General features: G+C 40.8%; 1 protein-coding gene across 13 annotated transcripts in view; it reads right to left on the bottom strand.

Annotated features, from left to right (window-relative positions):
• The window catches only part of PCCA (propionyl-CoA carboxylase subunit alpha), a 420,693-nt gene that overhangs the window by 354,048 nt on the left and 41,850 nt on the right, over window positions 1-24,795 (bottom strand). The window lies entirely within an intron of this gene.

The following is a 24,795-nucleotide window of genomic DNA, read 5'->3' as shown; positions in this document are numbered from 1 at the left end:
AATACAATTTTCACTGAAGCTTAGCATTTATGGTGCTCAAAGAGTCGTTCTACTCTGAAAAGTTACCTTCTCATTCAAAAGATTTGTTCCATGTGTGTTTTCAGTTATTTTGATACTCTTCACTTCTTTAGTCCTGCAGAACCAACAAAATTATAGGAGACTGGGCTGAGTTCTTTTCTGGCTCATGAAGCGTCAGAATTGTTAATGAAGTTAGCAGGCGAATTTGAAGGTAATGGAGTTCCATATAGCATTCTGAGGGCAGATATAGGCCTGCAGAATCTTCATTACTAGTGCTGATGTAAAAGCAAGAAAGAACACAGCTTGACTTTCAGAACCCAAAAAGAGTTTGCAACACTGGCTGTTACAAAAACCATCTTTATACTTGTCAACCGAGTAAATGTGCTTTGGAAGACACTGGAGCACGGTAAACCAGGAACCGGGTGGCATGCTGTTTTTGGAGTAACTTTTCACAGTAGAACCACATTCTAAAAAAAGTAAATATTTTACAGGAGTAGAGTTTCATAGCTGGCAGAGACATGCAGCTAAGAAGTCAACACAATTCAGTATATGTGGTCTGATTTTACCACAGGATCTAACTGTATTTGCACCAGCGTACTCCACTACAGGCTAGGTAGCTGTTGCACAGCGCCTTCCAGGAGGTGACCACAGAGCACCTAGCAGTCAAGCACAAAGAGCATCATATGGAGAAATGCATCCTGGAATCTCTACCAGATATGAGAGGGGAAGAACCAGACTCACCAGTTACATGGTCAGTTAGGGGATCCCCTTTCTCCTAGGAAAGGACAGCATTAAAACCAAGCTACAGGATAACCATCATGCTACAGCCCACGTAGTTGCGCAAGAAGGGATAACACGGTTCACTGTCATAGTTATTAACGGAGTCATGTAAGTTAGCCGGGACAAACCATTTTCAGTCAACCATGTCACCAACCAGTTAAAAACATGGATAAAAGCTGTAGTGCAGACAAAGCCTTAGAAAATGGGGGTTGGGGGGGGGGAGGAGGGAGACACAACAAACAACGCTGTTTCATGCAGTATTATTTTATTTTTTCTAGTTTTATAAGCAACATATAGTAGCTAAACAATGCTAGTTAAAGCATTATACTGGACTCTGTTTCACCCATAACACCGCAGAACTTACAGAGTTTGCGCTATGCTGCCCAAACACACACTGCCATCTCTCCATAGACCTAAAAGTCAACAAGCAAGCCTGTATCTGGAGTTGCATGTAATGCTGTAATTGCTGTGTAACGGAACACTGGTGAAACGGGTTTACAGATCACTAGTTGATCATTACCACAACCTCAAATTTTAGGGCCAGGCTGAATTATCTTCTGCTGAGCACATGTGGAGGGACAGTGCCTGGGGCCCACTGTCCTCTCTCCAAATTCTGGTCCTTGCTGTGCTAGTACCACCACTGGGTGAGTCTACCCTGTACAGTGGCACAAGATGCCCTAACAGAGGTCAGATGAGCCAGGGCCCGGGAGAGGCCAGGGCCCAGCCCCTTCTGCACCAGCCAACAGAGCCTTTACAAAAAAAAAAAGAATTTTCCAATCCTCCTTCCCCACATTATAAGTCCTGTGGTCATTGCAAGAGCAGCAAATTTTTGAGATTCTCTGATCATGACGACAATGAAACTCCAAAGTTGCCAAAAAATACTGTATTCATTTTGCAGTCAATGTTACAGTTAATACAACTAAGTTTATTGAGCAGTTTCCATTATAAACCCGAACCTCCCCCTTTTCACTTGCTTTTTGAACAAATTCCCCAAGGTAAAAATATTGTCACATAGTTGTGCCTCAGCAGACTCAGCTCAAGAACAGCTGAGCCTTATTGTCCATTGCATTATCTAATCTCGCTGGTATGGCTCAACAGAATTGCACCACTCTGAAAGTGGTGCAGAAACAGGTCATTGATATTTAAACAGTGTTCATTTTGGAATACTATATAATCCAACAGTGAAGTATAAAAAATGAAAACGGTCAGTTTAAAGTGTCATAAAATCACGGGGGGGGGGGAGGTAGAGAATCACTTGGAGCATTCCCAGCAGACAACTGCCAAGATTATTAGAGTTTAGCATAGTCCCAGATCCAACCTCTTACTGGTCATCACAAAAGCATGTGCTCAGCTCTCGTTTCCATTTACACACTTCAGATCAGAAGTGTTAGCTTTATAGATTAATTGGGACCATCTAAAATATTACAGTTCAGTTTAAAAAAATCATTTTCCTTTACAAAGAGAGAGAAATAAGGAACATAAATGCAAAACAACTGCCTTCCTATGGGACCATAAGGTTGCATGTTTAAAACATAAAACATAAAGGTGGAAATACAAAAATTTTAGTAAGAATGTTACCTTCTTTGTGATATTTATCATGTATGTTTTATGGCCTGTACAGAATAGCATTAATATATTTAAAACATGTACAAAAAATATCAATAAATAACGTGTTCAACATTTCATAAAGAGGATATATACAAACTTCAGTAAACCTATGTCTGCAAATTTATACTATTTTCCTTTCTGTAACAATTTCCTATAAATTAGGACTTCTACATATTGACAACTCCCCCCCTTTTTAAAAAGGCGATTTTTTCTTCCTTTTTTACAACATGCATAGACTTTTAAAATGTTATATATGACTTAACAGCTTATTCAATCTATTTTATAAAACATTGCTAAAATAACTAATTTCCTGTTGAAGAAAAAAAGAAACCTAGAATTCTAAGGAAGATTTGCCAAAGTACACAGTATATACATAACCTAGTATTGCAAATATGAGGGTTCTGACTAAATCCTCTTTCCTGTTACCATTTAATTTTTTTCTGCCTGCTAAATAAAGTCATATTCCCTGCTGATGGCAAATGATTGGTTTACCTATAACTCCAGGGGGTTTAACTATCAGTCCTTTAAGAAGCTTTGACAGTTTAACCTGCTGAGCTCACAGCACCCAAGGGAGTGTCTTACTTGCAGTTTTACTTCTGATGCTGCTGACCACTAATACTGACTCCATAGATAATGGATTTCAATAACAACCTCCTACAGGTTAACACTTTGAGTACTATCCATGATACTGCTTTAATTAAGTTAATACATGAAGGTCACAGTTTGGTAGAAAGTTTTATTAAATTTGGCAGTGCTTACAATAATAAAAAAAATTGTGTGAGCTCATCTCTACAGTAACTCTAAGATAAGTTTGCCTACAGATTTAATCCAGTCCGCTTGCGGATTTAGACAACATTTCAATTTATTTTTTAAAATGAACTCAATTTATTAGTTCTATTTCCTGGAAACATGTACATTTCTAGCATTTCTAACTGATAGTTTCATGACAGATATGAAATGGATGCCTCTACCCATGCTGGGCACAGAATGGGTCTACCTGGCACACAAACAGACCACCCTCTACAGCTAAGGGGAATTTTTTTCGCAAGGTTTGGAGCATTTTGATGGTGGAAAAGATTAATGCTTTTATTTGCCTGTAGCTGCCAAGTGTTAAATATTAATAGTTTACTGAAATATGTGAATTGCTTTCCATTTTAAAAAGGGTTAAAAAGTCTATATGCATATGCTTCAAAAGCATGGCGAGAAGGGTTTGGTTTTTTTTTTCCTTTTTTTTGGGGTTGTGGGGGAAACAACGGTAACTACTTTACCTGCAAAAACCATATATTCAATTTTGTCAGTTTTTGAAGTACACAACCTGACAGACAGGATACAGAGTAATAAGGAAACAGCATGAGAGTCATTTAATATACTTCTTGATTAACTCATTGCCTGTCCAGTTCTCATACAGACATGTGCTAACATGTCATAATCGTCATAATTCCCATCATCCCCACAGCTAACACACAAGCTCCTTGATTAGTGCACAACTCCCAGATGAGCCATTGCTAATGCTAAATAATTCCCTTCAGCCTCCTGCTACTATACCACAGGCTCTCCAATTAAATATAATGTCTCTGATGAGCCATATTAATGTGGACAAATTCCTGACAGGGATTCTAGCCTACTCACTTTCACCAAAGAATTGGGGAGGAGGAGGGGGATGAATGGGACACAAAAAAGTAAAATACAAACATACACTAAAGCCATATATTTAAATTCTAGCCTGCCTAATGATTTTGCAATGATGGTTTGATTAAATTAATGAAGGAAATCTTGGAGAGAAAAAACAGGAATCTATTCTTAAAGTTACTTAAATTCTGTTTGCATTTAGTTAGATCATTTACCTTGAATAATGCTGGTTAGTCATGAAGAAATTTGAGGCTTGACATACTGTTAATACATGTTTATTGATAAATGGATAGGAGTAAATTTAAGACATTTTTAAAAGCAAGCATATTTGATAATTTTGCAGCAAGTTAAGTAACATGGAGATTAATTGCTAACAGTAAGAGTACCACACTGTGGCCACCAGCCAATGATTTAAGGGATTGTGTAGCTAAATTATATTCAGCCGGTTTTGTAACTTCACTGTCATGTGAAACATTATGATAAATATGCACACAATAGGTTTTTAGAAATAAATATTTCAGTAATGACTTATGCATCCCATTACTTTTAAATTGCATTAGGAAACCACTATCTTTGTTAAGTACCTGCTGTGACACTGCAGATGCAGATTACAAAGGCCACAGAGATATCCAAGACTATCCATGTGCGTTCAGTGTTCTAGCAACCCAAAAATATTTAAGAGAATAAATGACCAAGTGTGAGATGGAAATACAGGGAAAGCAAAAAGTATAGGTGATTTTCAGTACTTTATCACATATATAAAACCCCTTACAACCCTTGCTATGATTCTTTAATACAATTTAACTAGCAGTTCCCTCTGTTGTATGCAAGTATCCAAATTTTATGAAAACAGTAAGATATCTCTAATCCTAAAGCAGGCACACTTCAACCAAATGTAGAAATCAACAAATGCCATGGAAACAAAATGGATAGTTGGTGAAGTATTCTTATATTAGGAATTTTACCTATGGCTCATAACTGAATGAATAAAACTGAACCATTAGATGTAAAACATTCAAATAACCCCCATGAAATTTTGATAAACTCTTCCCCAAGGTCCTTGCTACTTTGTCTACACTAATGTAGTCTATCTTCATTTACCTGATCATTAGCTTCCAGTTTGTTCAGCTGGAAACCAACACACACTAATTACTTTGACATCACAAAGTCATATCTTTCCTCACCACCTCCCCAGACAGCAGGGAGAAATTATCAAGGGTAGGCACGATAATATCTTGATAAATGATGATTCACATCACCTCACTGTCAATCATTCAGGAGTGCTCACGCAAGATACCACTCAATCTCATTACTGAATCCTAGGGCTAAGAGTACAATACACACCAGGAGTCATATTTCAAGCAGCAGGACACCTGCGTAAGATGCAGCTCTCAGTAGAGATTTTCATGAATTTTGTTGACTTTTTGTTTTAACATGATAAATGTCAAATATTTATACATTTTAACATGCGTACAATACACTGGAGGGAGGAAGGACATGCCTAAAAAGATACAATTCATTTTTAAGAGGTCAAACAAGAGCCAAATATCAAGTTTTTCAGAAGTCTAATAGTTATTGTAACTGAAAATTAATAAACTAAAACTTGTTTAAACTTTGAAAGTTTACAAGGATATTTTTGTCCCCAAGACACTCAACAGATTTGAAAGTAAAATGCAAATAAAAATTTTTGAAGATTAACATCAGAGATGCAGTTTGGCCTTCTACAATGCAGAAAAGTAGACAACCACAAATTCAGTGTTCTCCATCCCAGTTCAACACGGAAGGTGAATAGAAACTTCGACAAAATTTATAAACTATTGAAGTCAAGAGTATGGCAAGCACTTGCCTATTAGCAAATGAAGATCACAGCAGCAACCTTCCTTACCCCTCTTAAGTCAATTCCTACCCAGGAATGGAACACACCCACCTACTAGCTCCCTCAGTCCAATTTCCCTTCCTCCTCCCACTACTACCCTACTCCACACCTTCCCTTAATACTTTTGAAAATGGTTAATTTCCCAGTAGATAACAGCTAGGACTACTAGCTATTTATAAGGATTTTTAAAAGGAAGAAGTTGGTGTAGAAGGAATCCTGACTTTAGGAAAGCGAGGACTCGACTAGAGAAAATCCTGTCCTACGTCCAGCTGCTAGAAACGCCTCACTAATTTGTAGCCTGAGCTACCCCTTGACCCACCATTGAAGTGGGTCGGCTACAAGCACACCTGCATTTTGGGCTGAAAGCCACCTGAAACCCAGAAAGGTGAGCCAATGACAATGAAGAAGCCAGTGGAGAGGGAAAACTCATTGTGTCAGGTTTCTGAGAGAGGTGGCAGCTTGGCTGATAAGTATTATTTTGACAAATAAAATAGGCAGAATTTTGCAGAATTTTAGCATATTGTGCATAGAATTTTTTTTTTGGGGCACAGAATTCCCCCAGGAGTATATTACAGCAACCTATACTACTTAAATCTCATTAGCCTAATAAGTTATTGTAGCAATGGTCTTTCAGTATAAAGAAGGTTTTTCCACAATTATAGAAAGAAATTAAATGGGAAGTTTTCCCATCAAGTACAGCTGGTGCCATTTTAGCAGGAAAGTTCATGATACCCACTGGTCCATCTGCTTGCCTGTACTGAGATCTTCCAGTGTTAAACAAAAATAAAATGTATTTTATTTTCTTGTCACTTTGAGTAACCAATTTTCCATATTCATTTGAGAGCTTACCTATCCTCAAAACCTTCCACAAGTGGAAGTGAAATGCAGGTTAGACTTTGAGTGCAAACTGCATTATGGGAAAATCAAACTGAATTTAGCATTAACATTCATCAAATTATTATGCAATGAAGATCAAGTGAAAATTCTAGAATAATGAAAGATCGCAAAAATATCTTCCATGTTCTTTTTTAAGTTATGCTTCACAGATAGAAAATCATGGTACTTCAAATTCAGGGTGCCTATGTAGCTCTATAAATTAAAGATGTATTAGTCATAACAAAGGCAAATAAATTCACCACTAAGATAATGTCTTTAGTGATAAAATAAAAATATGAAAATTAAATCTACATTTAAAGTTTTGGACAAGTAAAGCTTTTAATTCATTACTGTTCTGGTAAGTTTAAAGAAACAAACAAACAAAAAACAAAAACACAACAACCCACATACCACAACCAGCCTGGAATATATGAGTATGCTGTATTATATGATTTACCCCCCCCCGTGACAGTTCAAACAAAAATAAATACTACGTTATAACAGTTTATGCAGTTTAATTAAAACCCACTACATAATGTGGAAAACAAAGATCGAAGGAAAGTAGTCACTCAGTCTCTTTATTCAAAATAATCACCATTGTCATGACCATGTTCACAGAGAATTAGGATTTCATTAGACTTTAATTTGGAGTATGCCTTGTTATATGATGTTCATATAATGTAATCTTTGCACAGTAAATGGCAAAAGAGATACTGTACATTTAAAAATTGGTCTCTAGTTTCATAATGAAGCAATACAGTCACCTTAAATAATTGAATACATAGCATACAAAAAAAGTAGTATATGTAGAAAAGCAAAAATAATATTACGGACAATCTTCATGAATAGTAATTGAATCCGCTAAGAAAAACGAAAAACTCCACAGAAGTCAACTGTCATATCTACTCAATGTCTCTGTAGAATATTCCCTATATACTTTAGTATACTAGTTAATAAATAAATACTACCTATATAAACTATGTTTATGAAGTAAAGATGCAACATTCTATAAAATATATAGCATGTTTTTTATTTGGATTCTATACTCGGTTTTATTAATTTTTGTTCTTCAGAAGTAGAAACTGCTTTTAAAATCAGCTAGTACACAAATTTCCTTTACTTGTACGGAGGCCCCTAAAGTTTGCCACAAAAACATGCACTAATTTTTGCCTCCCTATCCACTAGTCAGCTTCTAACACTATTGCTTCTTCCAATTAATTTCTCAGCAAGTTACTTGAGAAATGTGACTTTATATTTTGTTTTTTCGAGTGAACAAGATTAAGTGTCAACCACTAAACCACAAAATTCAGAAGAAAGACTGTTAGGTCCAGATCCACCAAGATATTTAGAAGCCGGAAATCAGTGGAAGTCAGAAGTCTATACACCTACTGTATACAATTCTTTTCATTTTCTGCTGTATTGTGTCTACAACACAGCTAGCTGAAACTCAGGGGATTTGGTTCACAAAAAATTTGTTCTCTTTCCAATTGGCAATGACACTGAGTTTACTGAAATTTCTCAAGGACTGAAAATTTCATTGAAAACACCAAAACCTGGTGTTCCCAAAATAAAAATATGTGAAATTGACATTTTTGTCAGTGTCACTGCTGCTGTGAAACTGAAACCTTGAAACTGGGGTTATCAAATAGAAACAAAAGACATTTCCTTGGATCTGTAAACAGATCCAACAAACTTTTCACTTTATTAGAACAGCATTTGCTGACAAAAACTTAGTTTCGAAGAATCATAGAATATCAGAGTTGGAAGGGACCTCAGGAGGTCATCTAGTCCAACCCCCTGCTCAAAGCAGGACCAATCCCCAACTAAATCTGAAAATTTAGTTCGGGATTGGTCCTATTTCATTTGAAAATTTCCAACAACCTCTAGTCTACAGATATCCAGGTACAGATTATGAAGCTAGCCCTAGATATCTGTAGGCCCAGTATGACAGAAAATGAAAACAACTGACAACCTTGCTGTTGCATTTTATGGATTCAAGTGTGACCCTTAATCTTATTTTTCCATCTGAACAAGAGAAGACTGCAGTATAGTTTCAAGTAGTTCTGAACATATCAAACCACAACATCCTTCCATTTAAAGTTTAATAGAAAAAATAGAATTCACATTAAACCATCGGAAATCACAGCCCCTCCGTGGCTAACTGGAATAGTAGCTATTATGGTTCTACTAGAGTTGAGCGAATAATTAATTTTTCAATTTGGTGGTCAAACCGCAGGGGGGGGATGGGGACGACACAACAAAAAACACAAACCTCCAAAAAATTGTTTTAGATTACTTCACATGAAATTAAATGTTTCGTTTATTTAAAAAAAGTATAAAAATAAATGAAAAAAATTTGCTCAATATCAAAATGAAACGTTGAATCATTTAGTTTTAAAGTGTCAAAAAGAAATGGTTTTGACTTTGGGGGGCGGGGGGACCAAAACCATTCCCCAAATGCAACCCAAATGCACAAATAGTGAAATACCGCATTTTTCAGCAAATAAATTATGACAGAAAAAATTCACTCAGTTCTCATCCCTACCCCTTTCTACACAAGGTATTCAGCCACTAGACTGATGTGAGCATGATTTTAGTGCACACATACACACTTCCTAGGGTGACCAGATAGCAAATGTGAAAAATCAGGACACTTTTTTTTTTTTTTTTTTTGGGTGGGGTGGGGGGGGAGGAGACCATAGTTGCCCATATAAAACAAATCCCCTAATACTGGGATGGTCCCAATAATATGGGGACATCATCTGGTCACCCTGACACTACCACTCACCCACTCAATCTGTATCCTACCCAGAGAAGTCATGGATACCCCTCCCATAGCACAGCTGATGCATAGACATGCTGGCATGTCCACTCTGACATTGCCACTCCCCACCACCACCAGAGTATACAACAGATCTTCAGGGTGACATTTGCTCTCGCACAAAGTTAACACATATCATGGGGGTCCTTCTTGTAAAAGCTGTGATGATCTGGGTAATCTATCTGTACAGCTTATGAATTCTGTGCGAGATGAACTCTGCCAGTGGTGGATGGAGCCTCCCAATTCAGTGGGTGCACCATATTAAACTCTAATATAATCACATTACATTGAAACAAACAAAAAGTAAATACAAAAAGACTATGATACAAGCAGAGTACCAGCGCAAGAGGAGCATCCGGCACCCAACTAAGCGCAGGGCCTGTTGCACAGTCACCTAAGGGCTGATCCCAATTACTCACGGTGACAAGAGACCCCGCCCAGGCTTATAGGGGGAGGCGTATCTGCTCAGCATCCAGATGCAGCTGCTCAGAGCAGGAAAAGGCCTCACCTTCAGCCCAGTCCCCTGCACCCCTTTTCCTGCTACCTGGAGATCTGGACACATGGAGGCAACCATCCACACCACAGCACCCCCCACAACTCCCCTCTGGCAGATTTTTGCCCTTCTGGCCTTCATAGCAGCATGCAGCTGATATCACTGCACAGTGAACATGGCCAGGAATAGCAGCACCATGACAAAGGATCCAGGCTATAGAGCCACACATGGCTTCTCATGCAAAGGAGTGAACACGGCTCCCTGCCTTTCTCCCCGCAAAGGGTGTGTTTGCACCCTTGGTTTCATGATTTCTATGGATGCAACTGAACCCATGAACCCCTTCTAAAGCCAATAGCATAGCTGAAGTCGGCGTATCTTAAATCGATTTACCTGGCCGTGAGGACGGCGGCGAGTTGACCACTGCCACTCCCCCGTCAACTCCACTTCCGCCTCTCGCGAGCTGGAGTTCCGGAGTCGATCGGGAGCGCGTTCAGGGATCGATTTTCCTCATCTAAATGAGGCACGATAAATCGATCCCTGATAGATGGAGGACTACCCGCTGATCCGGCAGGTAGTGAAGATCTGCCCTATATGTATCTTTACCAAGCTGCAAAGTCCATTTTGAATATGTAGCTTGGAAGCATGCTGAGCAGAGAGCGCCTAAAATATATACATCAAGAGGACCTTCCATCTTAAATGGAGAGCTTATCTACCGCTCTGGACACCAATATTAAAATCTAATCCTTTGTTTACTAACAGTTATAATGAAAAGCACTAAGAACTTTAGGCCTACTGGCACTATTACCACCACCCTCTCCAACTTCCATGATTGCCACTATTATGAGAGCAACCCATGCCCAGAAAATTTGTTCAGAGGAAAATAAAGTGTTCTTTTTCCTGAACTGGAGCCCTGTGACTCAATGAAAGATGATTGAGGGTTTGAAGACATCCTTTATTACAAAAGGAGCAGATGCTGCACTTCTGTAGCTAAGATTTAAGTTATGCATGAGGGAAAGGCGTTTGTTTTCTGATACTGGTAACAAGCTGCTACAAATCACTGAGAGATGATCACGCATTCTGAAACTTCCACTGTGGCATTCAGCCATAGACTGTAGACTCATCGGGCCTGTAATATTTTGTCATATACATTAATAGTTTATTCAGTTTTACTTGGATAAAAGATAACCAACTTTTTGTATTAGTCTTTTGATGCCAGTTTTTGGACTAAATTGAGGATGTTTGCCAGATGGGTTTTAAACAAAGCAGGGATTTAATGTTTTAATTATATTTATTCATTCAAGGTGTTTTGTCATTTGCCACTAGCATTCAGTACAATTGAGCAAAAGCCTGATGTGGAGTAGATATTCGATTATAGCTCAAATAGTTGAATGGATTAATATAAGCAACAATGCTTCCTAGATGTTCAGTTAACAAAATATTGAAATATATGGGCATCATATCCCCAGCGGAGACATATTTCTGCTTGAGCTCATCATTTATACCTTCCGAACATAGTCATCCATATAAAAAAAAAATCACAGGGACTTCAAGCCACTCTATTCCAGTTCACTAAAATCCCAACCACCAGTTTGCTATAGTGTCCCAGGACCATCAATTTAAGTACGAGCTAAAAAATGGCCTATGGTTTCTGCTACTTTACAGATCTCCAGCCATTACACTGTTTGGGACCAAGATGATGGGGGAGGAAATCACTTATACAGAAACAAATTAAGTACTATTTTTATGTTTTTGGTGATGACACCTAACAAGGCGTGGGGGGTAGGGAGGAAGAGGAGGAATGAAAAAAATCTATGGCACTCAATGTAAGCGTGACCCCGGTCTACTAGAGAACAGGTGTAGGACTAGCCCTAAGAGGTTGAAGAGGGAATGCACAGCACTTATACAAGTGCCAATAGTCAGCATTGACAGATGGGCTAAACCAAACATGAAGATAGGTGCAACCACCCATGGCACCAGGTGAACCACCACCACGATATGCCAGACGTAGATGGCTTGTGTGCCAGAGTGTGATACCTGTAACCTTGTGACATGCTCATCACTGGTGGTAGGTATGATCTGTATGGACTACATCTCTTTAGCAGCCTCTCTCCTACATTTCAGTATATGAGTAGCTATACTATGGTAGTACTCAGCTCCTGGTCAGCATCTTATTGTGCTAGGCAATACACAGAAATAAAGGCAGGCTTTGTCTTTGCCTTGACAATCATACCCTAAGATTGTAAATCTAAACTGCAAAAAAACAACTCAAGGTCAGTGAGTCTCAAAGTCCAGGTCAACTGATTGGGGCTGGCAAGGCTTGTGCTAGAGCAGAGCTGGGCAAACTACAGCCTGCATTTGGCCCTCCAGACATTTTAATCTGGCTTGCCCCGCTCTGCGCAGCTCCCAGAAGCAGCAGCATGTCCCCCCTCCAGCTTCTACACGGAGGGTCAGCCAGGGGGCTCCACACACTGCCCCTACCTCAAGTGCTGCCCCTGCAGCTCCCATTGGCCAGGAACCACAGCCTGGTGTGGCAAAGTGCACAGAGCCACCTGGCCATGCCTCCGCAAAGAAGCTGGAGGGGGGACGTGCTGCTGCTTCTGGCAGCTGCTTGAGGTAAGCGCCACCCAGAGCCTGCACCTCTGACCCCCTCTTGTGCCCCAAACCCCTGCCCCAGCCCTGATCCCCCTCCCACCAGTCAAACCCCTCAGTCCCAGCCTGGAGCACCCTCCTGCACTCCCAACCCCTCATCCCCAGCCCCATCTCAGAGCCCGCACCCCAACCCCCAATTTTGTGAGCATTCATGGCCCACCATACAATTTCTATACCTAGATGTGGCCACTGGGCCAAAAAGTTTGCCCACCCCTGTGCTAGAGGGCTAAAGATAGCAGCCTAGACATTCAGGCCGAGGCTGGATCACCAACTCTGAAACCCAGCAAAAGGGGAGGGGCCTAGAGTCTGGGTTCCAGCCTGAGCCAAAATGTCTATATAGGGGGTCCCCCAATATACATCTCCCCGTTATCTGTTTTGCATATCCATCATTCATCAATAGGGGAACATGTTCCAATTCACGCTGGTCTCAATCCGCATATCCGTCATTTGCAGTAGTGTACGGTAAATAGCAAATGATAGATATGCTGATTGGGACCATTGGAACACATTCCCCAATTGATGAGCGACAGATATGCATAGCCATGGGTGGGCTGCGGCCCACTCACTTAACATCCAGGCCCAACTAAGCGCAGCTCCCCCAGTCCCAGCTCTGCTCCCGCCCCAGTGCTTGCTCCACACCAGCTGCCTAGCGCTCTAGCTGAGAAGTGGGAGCAGGGCACAGGGGCTCGCCCAGCTCCGGCGCTCCAGCTGCAGAGCTGGGTCAGGGGGCTTGCCCCACTCCACTCAACTGACCCTCCTGCCAGGAAGTGGAGTCAGGCCACAGGGGCTTCCAAGCCCCAAGCGCCCAGATCTCACTCCCTGGCAGGAGCGTGGGGTGGAGTGGGACAAGCCCTGAGCACTGGGCAATGAGGTGGGGGCATGGAGCAGTAGGGGAAGGGGTGCACATTTTTACAGGGCCTACCATTTTTTCGGGAACCCTGGGTCAGATCTTTTATCTCCCCAACCCTCCCTGCAAGGCCGGCTGGAGGTAGGGGTGGGGATGGGGATGGGGGAAGAGGCAGCCAGATCTGCTCCCCCATCATTGCCCATGCACCCAGGGCCCACCCAATTGGACAACAGGAGACAAGAACAATAGGTCAGCACTGAAATTTATTTCTTGTATGTCAGAAGGAAAAAGGAATGGAGGAAGAGGTAAGGAGAAGCTGTGCAAACACAATGCAAGAAAACTTTATAAGTGGCAAAAAAAGGCAAGAACAATGTAAAAAGTAAGTCTCATTTATGCAGTTTTCCAGCATTCATCTTTGGAAACAAAATACTACATTGCTACAGACATGAGCAAATAAGGAACACACCATTTTCGATTAAACTGCCCACTTGTTCATAGAACAGCTAACTAATAAGCCCAAGTAAGACACTCTTGCCAAATAGGTGGAGGGGGTAGGTCCTTTCCGCTCTATCAAGGGACCTTAAGACCCTGTCCTAGCTCACCCAGGCATGGAACGCACAAGGTCAACAGGTCAAAGCAAACAAATACTAGTCACTCACCAAAAGGTCACAAAACTTAATATTTGCAAAACACATTGAAAATATGCTTTATGTGCATTTCCATAGTACATAAGTGTTGAGCAGAGATGCTCAGTGCAATATTAGATCCACCAGTATGGGGAAATGAGGGAAAGGGTTAAAAAGAAAATCAGGAATCCAGTGAAAGTAGTTCTCTCATGTTCACAACTAAATAAGCAACATGGTACATCAATATATGTTTTATTGAAAGATTACACCAGGGTGTGAAAAAAGGTCATGCTATCAACATTCCAGACCAACGAACTTAAGTCCCCCCACTCCATGCTTGTTCATCAAGCATCCCTTTAGTTATTCTAAATATTTTCTTGGCAAAAAGCTGGGTTACTTTTGCCCAAGGTGTAATCTCCAGCCTGAAAATGACCAATAGCTATAATTAGAGCAAAAGCAGCTAATAATGCCCAGCTAATAATATCATTTAAGGAAGAGCTCGATGCACCTTTTATCATCATTTCATTAAAGACTATAAAGGTGTTCTATTACTATAGCTATAGTATAGAAAAATAAAGACTTTTCCTTAGCTGACCTCCCAGTGTCACCATGTTTTGTTCCCTCTCCATCACACACACAAAAATGCTGTTAATCAAATTGACAGTTTGTATTTCTTGCTGGCAAAAACAGAACTAAAGTAGTCTAAGTATTTCAGCAGTAAGGTGTTCCATTTAAAAAGTATTAGATTCTGCATAGTGTCAAACAATCTGAGAATCTAGAGATGGACCCCACAAAACTCTAGTGTATGCACCCAAGATCACAGCAGAACAGAAGGGATATGGAGAAGTTAAAATGTATTATTAAATATATTTTAACTTTTGGGAAAGGGGGAGCCTATACAGGAAGAATGGAATAATGGAATTATTACACCAAAATGGAACCAGATTCCTGGCACTTAAAAAGGGTCCTAGAGCACTTTTTAAACTAAAGGCTAGGGGAAAGCCTACAGGTGCAGAGGAGCATGTGGTTCAGACAGACACATCCCTTGGAGAATCTATGGTACAGTTTGGTTCATTTAAAATTTTTACTTCATTTGATTCTACACTTTCACATATAGTGCCACTCCCCCACCAGCACGACCGTTCTGCCCTTCTGATATATTTTTGTACCCTGGTAATACTGTGTCCCATTCATTATCCTCATTCCACCAAGTTTTGATGATGCCTATTATCAATATCCTCATTTAATATGAGGCACGCTAGTTCACCCATCATATCATTTAGACTTCTAGCACTAGTATATAAGCACTTTAAAAACTTGTCACTTTTGAGCTGTCTCCCATTACATGATGTAATTGAATGGGACTTTTTTTTTCATTTGACTGTCTCTCATCAGATCTGACCTATATTTTATAGTCTTCCATCCTCTCCTCCTTACTAGGACATAGAGAATCTCCATTAATAGATCCTCCTGCAAGGGATGCTGAACCACATGCTCCCATATTTGCCTTCTTCCAGTCCTCTGGAATCTCTCGTCTTCCACGAGTTTTCAAAGATAATCACCAATGGCTCAGATATCTCCTCAGTCAGCTCCTTGAATGTTCTAGGATGTATTTCATCAGGCTCTAACAACCTGAAGACATTTAACTTACCTAAATAATTTTTAACTTGTTTTCCCTATTTTTGCCTCAAATTATACCTCATTTTCATTGGCATTTAGTATGTTAGACATCCAGTTGCTACTAACCTTTTTGGTGAAAAGTGAAACAAGAAAGTCATTTAGCACTACTGCCATTTCCAATTATTGTCTTTCCCCTCACTCACTGAGCAATCGACCTACCCTGCCCTTGGTCTTCCTCTTTCTTCTAATGTATTTGTAGAATGTTTTCTTATTAGCTTTTATGTCTCTAGCTAGGTTAATCTTGTTTTGTGCCTTGGCCTTTCTAATTTTGTCCTTACAAGTTGTTTGTTGATATTGATTCTTTGGAATTTGACTTATTTTCCACTTTGTGGGATTTTTTTGAGTTTCAGATCATTGAAGATATCCTGGTTACACCAGGATGGTCGCTTGCCATACTTCTTATCTTTCCTATGCGGTGGGATAGTTTGCTCTTGTGCCCTTAACAACAACTCTGAAAAAACTGCCAGCTCCCTCAAACTGTTTTTCCCCCAACACTTGTAGGTAGGATTCCCTAGGAAACCAACTCCCTGAGTTTGCTACAGTCTGCCCTCTTCAAATCTATTATCTTAATTCTATTTTCCCTCCTACCATTCCTTAGAATCATGAACTCTTATCATTTCACGATCACTTTTACCCAAGCTACCTTTCATTTTCAAGATCTCAGTAAGTTCCTCCCTATCTGTCAAAATAGAATCTAGAACAACCTCTCCCCTAGTTGCTTTCTCCATTGTCTGAAATAAAAATGGTCTCCAATGCATTCCAAGAACTTGTTGGTTAATCTGTGTCCTGCTGTATTATTTTCCCAACAGATGTCTGGGTAGCTGAAGTTCCCCATCACCACCAAGTCCTGTGCTTTGGATGATGATTTTTTTTTTAATATGTTTATACAATAATTAGTATACCTTGGGCACAACTGCTGAAGTAGTAAAAATTAATGCAAAGTTTAGGAATTGAGCTATTTGGAAATTTTCTGCCAAGGCTGAGCTTTGATTTTTTTATTTTTTAAATTCACAGGAAGTGAATTCTACCTTACAGCCAGTTCTAATTGGAAGGTTAGAGACTGAGGGGGTTCTGGAAGCAAACTCAGAAATAAGATATTACCTTCAGCTGACATCTTATTATGACTTCACACCTGCACAGGCAATGTAAAAGATTATTCCAGGTTCACAAGCTTCCCAGGAACTTTGCATCAAGACAGGTAACATTTTGGAGCATGCATAGCCCCTGCTTACACTGAGGAAGCTGTGAGGTCAAAATGCACCATGCAGAATTTTCCTGCCACAGAAAGCTTCCGGGGTAGAAAGCAGAATCCAAACTCAAATTAACCTAGCACCATGACAGCAAATGAACTGGACAAGAAGCAGTAGGGAGCTGGTGCAGACTCCCGAAATCCAAGAACTAGAGACCAAACCAGAGCTAGCCCATACAAAATGTTGAGGCACATGACTGGCCACAGGGCAGATGGAGCAGTCAAGATGTCCAGAAGAAATTCTGGATGGAAAAGCCATCTAAGAGTGTCACAATTTTTAATGGAATCATTCCAAAATACTAAAGAGGAAGATGAGAGCAGAAATGTTTGTATATTTTTGTAGCAACACGACAAAAAAAAAAAAAGTGAAGTTATGCCTTTTGTGCAACTGCATAAAGACCATTATACACCAGACCTTTTAGGTGATGTCTGTTATCCCTTCCCAGGAAGGATCCAGTAGCACCTGAAATGTGGGTTAAAAAGGCCATACTTTTAACCTTTGTATTACTGTGCACTTCAACATAAAGATGCAATATGTCCCTAAACATTCTTTTTTTACCCCATATACATCTGTTAATATTGTGAATTATATCTGGAGTGATACAAAAAATGTTGATGTGCACCTTTTTTCCTTACCAAGGTTTGTGTGTTAAATTTTTTTTTTTTCATAATAATGGTCTAGCAAAGTTCTTATGAGTTTATAGTTCCTGCCGATCTAGACAGAGTAGTGTGGATTCCTTTTTACAAAGGCATACATTTTGAAATAGGATTTAACTGATTCTTGACTTTTTGTACCATGTCAAATATGTATATCCATAAGTGAAAGCAAGCTTGATGGTCTTATCCCAGACTCTAGTGGTCATCATTAAGCCAGCAGAGTTTAGCACAGTGGTCACCAACCGGTAGATTGCGATTGACTGGTCGATCCTGGAGCCTCTGACAGTTGATCACGATCTCTGGCTGGCTGCTAGAAGTCCAGCAGCACAGCTTCCATTGGCCGGGAACGGGGAGCAATGGGAGCTGCAGAGGCAGTGCTTGCAGGCAGGAGCAGTGCGTGGAGCCACATTCCCTTCCTCCCACCCTCCCCCAGGGGCCGCAAGGGCATGCTGGTCACTTCTGGGAGCAGCATGGGGCCAGGACAGGCAGGGAGCCTGCCTTAGCCCTGCTGCGCCACTGACTGGGAGCTTCCCAAGTTAAGTGTCACCCAGCCGGAGCCCAAACCCTCTGCCCCAGCCCTGAGCCTGCTCCCAGAGCCAGCACCCCATACAGCACCCTGTACCCCTTAAGCCCCTCCCAGAGCCAGCACCCCAGATCCCCTCCTGCACCCCAACACTCTGCCCCAGCTCAGAGTCCCCTCCTAAATCCAAACTCCTTCCCAGAGCTTGCACCCCTCCCCCCCATACCCTAAGCTCAGCCCAGAGCCCCCTCCCACACTCCGAACCCCTCGCCCCAGCCCAGAGCCTGCACCCCCTCCCAAACCCATGCCTCAGCCTGGTGAGAGTGAGTGAGGGTGCAGGAGAGTAAGCAACAGAGGAAGAGAGGGGATGGAGTGAGCAGGGCAGGGACTCAGGGAAGGGGTGGGGTAGATCCTGGGTTGCACTTAAATTTAAAAAAAAGTCATCTTGTGTGTAAAAAAAAAAAGTTAGAGACCACTGGTTTAGCACAATATTAGCTTCAGAAAAAGGTGGCTTTTTGCAACTCAGGACTAAGGTGCATTGGCAAAGTCATACAGGGAAATTTATATAGTGTGTCTAAACCCCACACTCACAATGTCTAATGATATTATTTACAGCCGATCATGAGCACCACTCTCCATACCTCATAAGATAATGGAGGACAAAGTACTGTACTGATATTTTGTAATCATTTGGATAAACAAACATTTCCATTATGAATAGAGTTATGCATGCGTTTTTATGTTATGAAAGATAAGGCTCACGATAACAGATGTAGTGTTCTCATCTCGTAATCAGAACCAGATATCAATCTCTGAAAATTTAATCACATGCAGGATAAACCAGAGCAGTAAGTATGCAACTAACTTCACACAATATAAATGAATTCCTTGAACTCTCTAGGAATCAGCACTTCATCCAGTTCGGAGCTACCCAAATGTGTTCAAAAATTTTCAACAAGTAATTCAAGAAGTTGTGTAACACTCTGCCTCATGGACATCTTGCTGTTTATCTGTTTCCATCCACCCGTACAGAAATGCACCACATAGTGACTATCAAAACTGTATTTACCAAAATCATTGTCTGTACAGGAGATCATCTCTCCAATAGACAGTAAAATAGACAGTTTAATAAACTGGTTGTTGGGTGTAACAAGACAGTGTTAAGTGGGCAGGCATATTTTCTATGCCCACCTGAAGATTCAGAGAGCTGTTTATGAATTTCAACTCTTGCTCTTCACAGTATTGTAGATGGGACTGTTTTATAAAGGACTTTACCAAACAGATGCTTTCAAGGCCTTACTATTAGTATGTAAAACCTTAAGCAATACAAGGCCAACCTAAGGGAGTAACTGCTGCCTTAGGATACCACCATAGCAACTGCAGCCACTGAACTGAAACTTCTGACCACACCCTACTGATAGCAGCATGGCACAGAACTAACAGAGCTCCCATAACTGGACACTCACTAGACTGCTGTAAAGGGGCCCACAACTTTAGCCTTATGTGCTTTAATACTCCAGAGTCTGAACTGAGCCAGGCACTGGCCCTGGCGTGAGGTTTCTAGGCACAATTTTTGGGGTACAGATCCTCCGTCTAGCACCTGCACTGAGAGCTGGGACCTCATGGGTCCTCTGCAGCTTAAGCACACCCTCTCCCTGAAGTCCAGCCATATAGATTCTCGGAATTCAGAGGTTAGCTCTTCAAAGGCACATAGTGGGTGTCACCCACCCACCCAGAGCACAGAATTCTAACACACCACTGTTCTTTACTTAAAAGCACAAGAAACGCAATTCTCTTCAAAAGCATTAAACCCTACATGCATTTCCCTCCAGAGCATCCCTCCAGAGCATTCTTTGAGATTGGGTCAGAGTCCTCTGGGGATATCCAGGATCCTTCTTCTGTATCACATGGCTTCTCTTCTCAACCATGGAGGTCCCTCCACCCTCTTTCCACGTCAGTTTGCTTTGACTTTGGTTGGTCCCATAGCTAAACTGAGCCCCTTCCCCCCAGCTTCCCCCTCCAAAAAAAAAAAAAAAAAAGTGCCGGCTTGCCTCTGCCTCTCCTGCCCAAAACTTTGTAACTATGTCCAAAGGCTTCCTGCTGAGTCCTTCTTAAGCCCTTGCTTTGTCACCAGTCCCTTTATGCTTTTTGAGAATTTTCCACTCTCCCAACTTCCCCAGCCCCTTGCAGAGAAGTAGGATAAAACTGATTCTTTTAGGCTTGAGCTAATCCATTGTCCCAAGGTGTTTCCACCTGAATGAGAGCTAGTGGAGTTCTAAAAACTCCCTTTGTACCTGGTCTGGGAGGGATGACACACAGTTCTTGTCAACAGAGCTGGAAACCATAAGCACAGATGTATTCAATGATACAGCAATTTTCTTAATCTTATAATAGCAACCAGAACTCATAAGTTGAATAAACATTCTCCATCTCACCACAGTGCCTATGATGTGGAACTGCCCCCCTTTGAGATTACGTTGTGGTGGGCAGATTCTTCCATATTGGCATCTTGATGCCAAGATACCTAATCCTCGCTGTAATAACGAAGCCTGAAGTTCCAGAATACCCTCCTCCTGGATACACACTAGAATACTTCTGTGCCATCAAGACATTTACATTTCTACATAGAATGTAACTATATTGTTATATTTGAAGGGATCTTGGGTGTATTTTGAGGCAGGTATGTTTTAAGTTTGCCTGCTGCCTGTTTACTATTAGGCCTCTACATTTGTATACTCTATCAAAACTATCAGAGGGGTAGCCATGTTAGTCTGGATCTGTAAAAGCAGGAAAGAGTCCTGTGGCACCTTAGAGACTAACAGACGTATTGGAGCATACGCTTTCGTGGGTGAATACCCACTGCGTCGGATGCATGTAGTGGAAATTTCCAGGGGCAGGTATAAATATGCAAGCAAGTATCAGGCTAGGGATAGCGAGGTTAGTTCAATCAGGGAGGATGAGGCCCTTGTTATCCCTTGCCTGATTCTTGCTTGCATATTTATACCTGCCTCTGGAAATTTCCACTACATGCATCCGACGCAGTGGGTATTCACCCACAAAAGCGTATGCTCCAATACGTCTGGTAGTCTATAAGGTGCCACAGGACTCTTTGCTGCTTTTATCAAAACTAGACACTTAACAGCATTCTTTGTGTTAGCCTCCATTTTTCAGAAAGTGAGAAACAAACGACAAATATTTCCAAAGTGGGAAGATTAATAGTCTGAATCCAAGCAATTAACCAACTCTACTCCCACATTTGTGTTATCTACTTTTGCCAAAGTAGAATTAAGAAGTCAGGAATACAGGTTTGACAGCATCCCTTTTAATTGCATGGTAATCATCAACAAAACTAGAAGCAATCACAGTCCTTCTTCAAAAGAGTGAACTAATCGGGACAAATATACTCGACTGAGTTACTTGTTTCTAGATTAGAAGTTAACATTTTTAAAATATTGTCTATAGCCTTCCAAAGAGGAGTCATTTTTATTGTCTAAATTATTTTGAAATTTACTGAATTTCAAAAAAAGCCACAAGACGGTCAGAGAAGTTACTTACAGTTTTAGATCATCCACTTTCTCCTTCCATCCCCCTATACCACTGGAGGATTTTTCCTACAGTACATTTGAGTCCAGTGCAATTGCTTTTATACAAGCAAAGTATCTGTAAATTTAGAAACAACTCTGGCACATGTATTTGGTCAGCTTTAGTTTTGCTCAAGGGAAAGTATGTTTTAATGGCCAGTAAACATAAATATCCAATCCACAAAGTTATGAACATGAGAAACGTTTGGGTTTGATACAAAAGCAGATCACACCTGGAGTCCTCACTTCAATTGAAAAAAGACCAATATCAATAATTAGCCTACATTAAGGTATAACTAGTCATCTTTTACTTCACAGATTTCCAGTGACTTACATGACTTTCCCCATGGGATTTTTCTAGTCATTTATAGTTCATTACATTCTATGGCTATAGAATCCCTGCTGTGTTAAAAATGCCAAATAAAATTATATTTTATTCACTGCTTTATGCTATATCTTCTTTTGTTCAGATCTAATTATTGTAAGCCTGTCCATTTATCAGAAGCTTTTAGCTCATTATGTTGTTAGGCATTACAATATTTCTTTAGCTTTTCTTTATAGTGTTTATTCTAGCAAGCCTATACCTATGGTTGAGGGGGTACTTTCAACCTAAATCCCTATTTTCAAGCACTTTAAAAAGTAAGATTGCTTTGGGGCTGAAACATCTTTGTTTATTCTCAGTCAAATTCAGCAACTTTTGGTTTATTTCTTTCTGTTTTTAATTAAAACATCTGGCAAAATCCCACTGGCCCAATTGTTAATTATCCAAGTGGCAAATGAATCTTCTTTCCAGTTATACTTTTCATGTGCTTATACTGCATTCAAGTAATTCACAATAAAATATTTCCTGGGCTTCTTCAAACAACTCCTTGTAGTTAAAACGTTAACCAAGTGTTTTAAGACCATAGAGTGTGTATCATGACCTACCACTCTGTTCTTTAGCAGTTCTATTGTCAAGGTCTTTGTGACTTCCTAAATTCCACTTCTGTTACTTTTCGATTTAAGGAACCATTTTAAAGCAGTATATTCTCAGCTAAAATAAAGGATGACTGTAAATTGTTTCCTGCTTCATTCTGGACATATTCTCTCTAGTATTTTCATCCTCACGGTATGTGTAAAGCTAAGGGAAATAGGGTTAATTGATGATGGCTGGAAGCTGTGTTCTCTCTAAGCTGCACGGTCGCAAGGCCACCCAAGAGTCAATCAAGTGCTGCATACTTGATTAGCAGAGCCAGGTACATCCGCGCCGTGTGTTCAGCTGCCCCTCCCCCTGTGGCTCTGCAGATGCATTCCTCCTGCCCTCTGCTTTGGAGCCCCTGGCCAGCGGCTCCTAGGATCCTCCTGCTTAATGTGCAGATGCGGGGGGGGAGGGGGGGGGGAAGAGAGGCACTGATGTCAGGGTGTCTCCCTCCCCTCTGCCCATGTAGCCCAACTCTGCAGAGATGGGGAGGAGAGACAGGGCTCAGGAGCAAGATGGAGCTGCTGTGGTCTGAACAATGAGCCTACTGGTAAGTGCCTTAAACCTAGGCTTTACCACATTCACATTTCTGCCACTTCTTTATTGGCTTTTTACATTATACATAGTTTAAACTAACATCTGCACCAGTGCCCTTCCCACGTTATCAATATAGACAGCGTATTATTAAACATTTACAATTCTCAAAAACACTCACTAAAAACCATGCTAAAACCAGTTATCAAAATATAGCTACAGCATAACCCTGGGTTATGTCCTTGCTAGCTTCAATTTTCCCATCTTACTATCTTGAACTTATCTTCATGCTAACTAACTCATTTTCCCATACTCTTCTATACTTAGCAGGCATGCTCCCTGCTGTGTTGTAGGCATACCCCTAGTGAAACAGTAGGCTATTCTCACTTAATCCTTGGCTTCCAACTAAACTGGTAAAAACACCATTACTGATGATAACTATAACACTGACACCTGCCCACTAGAAACTGAAGAGACCAAAACACTCATTTTTACAGTACACTGAACAGCAATATCTTCCAATTACCACTGGCCTCGACTGAATTTCAGTCAGAGGTTATGAAGGTACTCTATTCTTCTCAGGGATTTGGACACTAACCTGGGTTTTGAAACCCAGGGTCAATCCCCTGCTCTCCTACAGTCTTCATGGGTGACCTCAGGCAAGTCATTAGTGGCTGGTCCAGACTACAGAGATATGAATTGCAGAGTGCCCTGAAGTGATGCACTCTAAATGCTCCATGTAGACCCTGCTGGTGTGAATTCAAAAGGTACTTTGAAATAGGGACTACAACAGTGTGAACGAACAAGACTATTCAAGCAGGAGAGTGAATTTGTGTGGGGGGGGTGGAGGGTGAGAAAACCTGGATTTGTGCTGGAAATGGCCCACCTGTTGATCACTTTAGATAAGCTATTACCAGCAGGACAGTGGGGTGGGAGGAGGTATTGTTTCATGATTTCTGTGTGTATATAAAGTCTGCTGCAGTTTCCACGGTAAACATCTGATGAAGTGAGCTGTAGCTCACGAAAGCTCATGCTCAAATAAATTGGTTAGTCTCTAAGGTGCCACAAGTACTCCTTTTCTTTTTGCGAACAAGACTATGTTAACATGAAGTAGATACCTTTAAGTTTATGCCAGTAGGGTATTACATGGGGCAGTTAGAGAGCTCTACAATTCACAGCTCTGTAATCTGGTTGTGGCACTGTAGATAAGCCCTTAAATTCTGTGCTTCAGTTCCCCCATCTACAAAAATTGGCAAGAGTACACCCTACCTCACAAGGGATGTTGAGAGGAGAACTATAGCAGAGACTGAGGTGCTCAGATACGATGGCAATGGGGCTATAAGTACCAAAGACAGATTTACACCATTATCGACACTCAGTGAGGGATGATTTT

The sequence above is a fragment of the Lepidochelys kempii genome, chromosome 1 (genome assembly GCF_965140285.1).
Source record: "Lepidochelys kempii isolate rLepKem1 chromosome 1, rLepKem1.hap1, whole genome shotgun sequence".
Lineage (NCBI taxonomy): Eukaryota > Metazoa > Chordata > Testudines > Cheloniidae > Lepidochelys > Lepidochelys kempii.
This window is presented reverse-complemented; position numbering and strand designations above follow the sequence as displayed.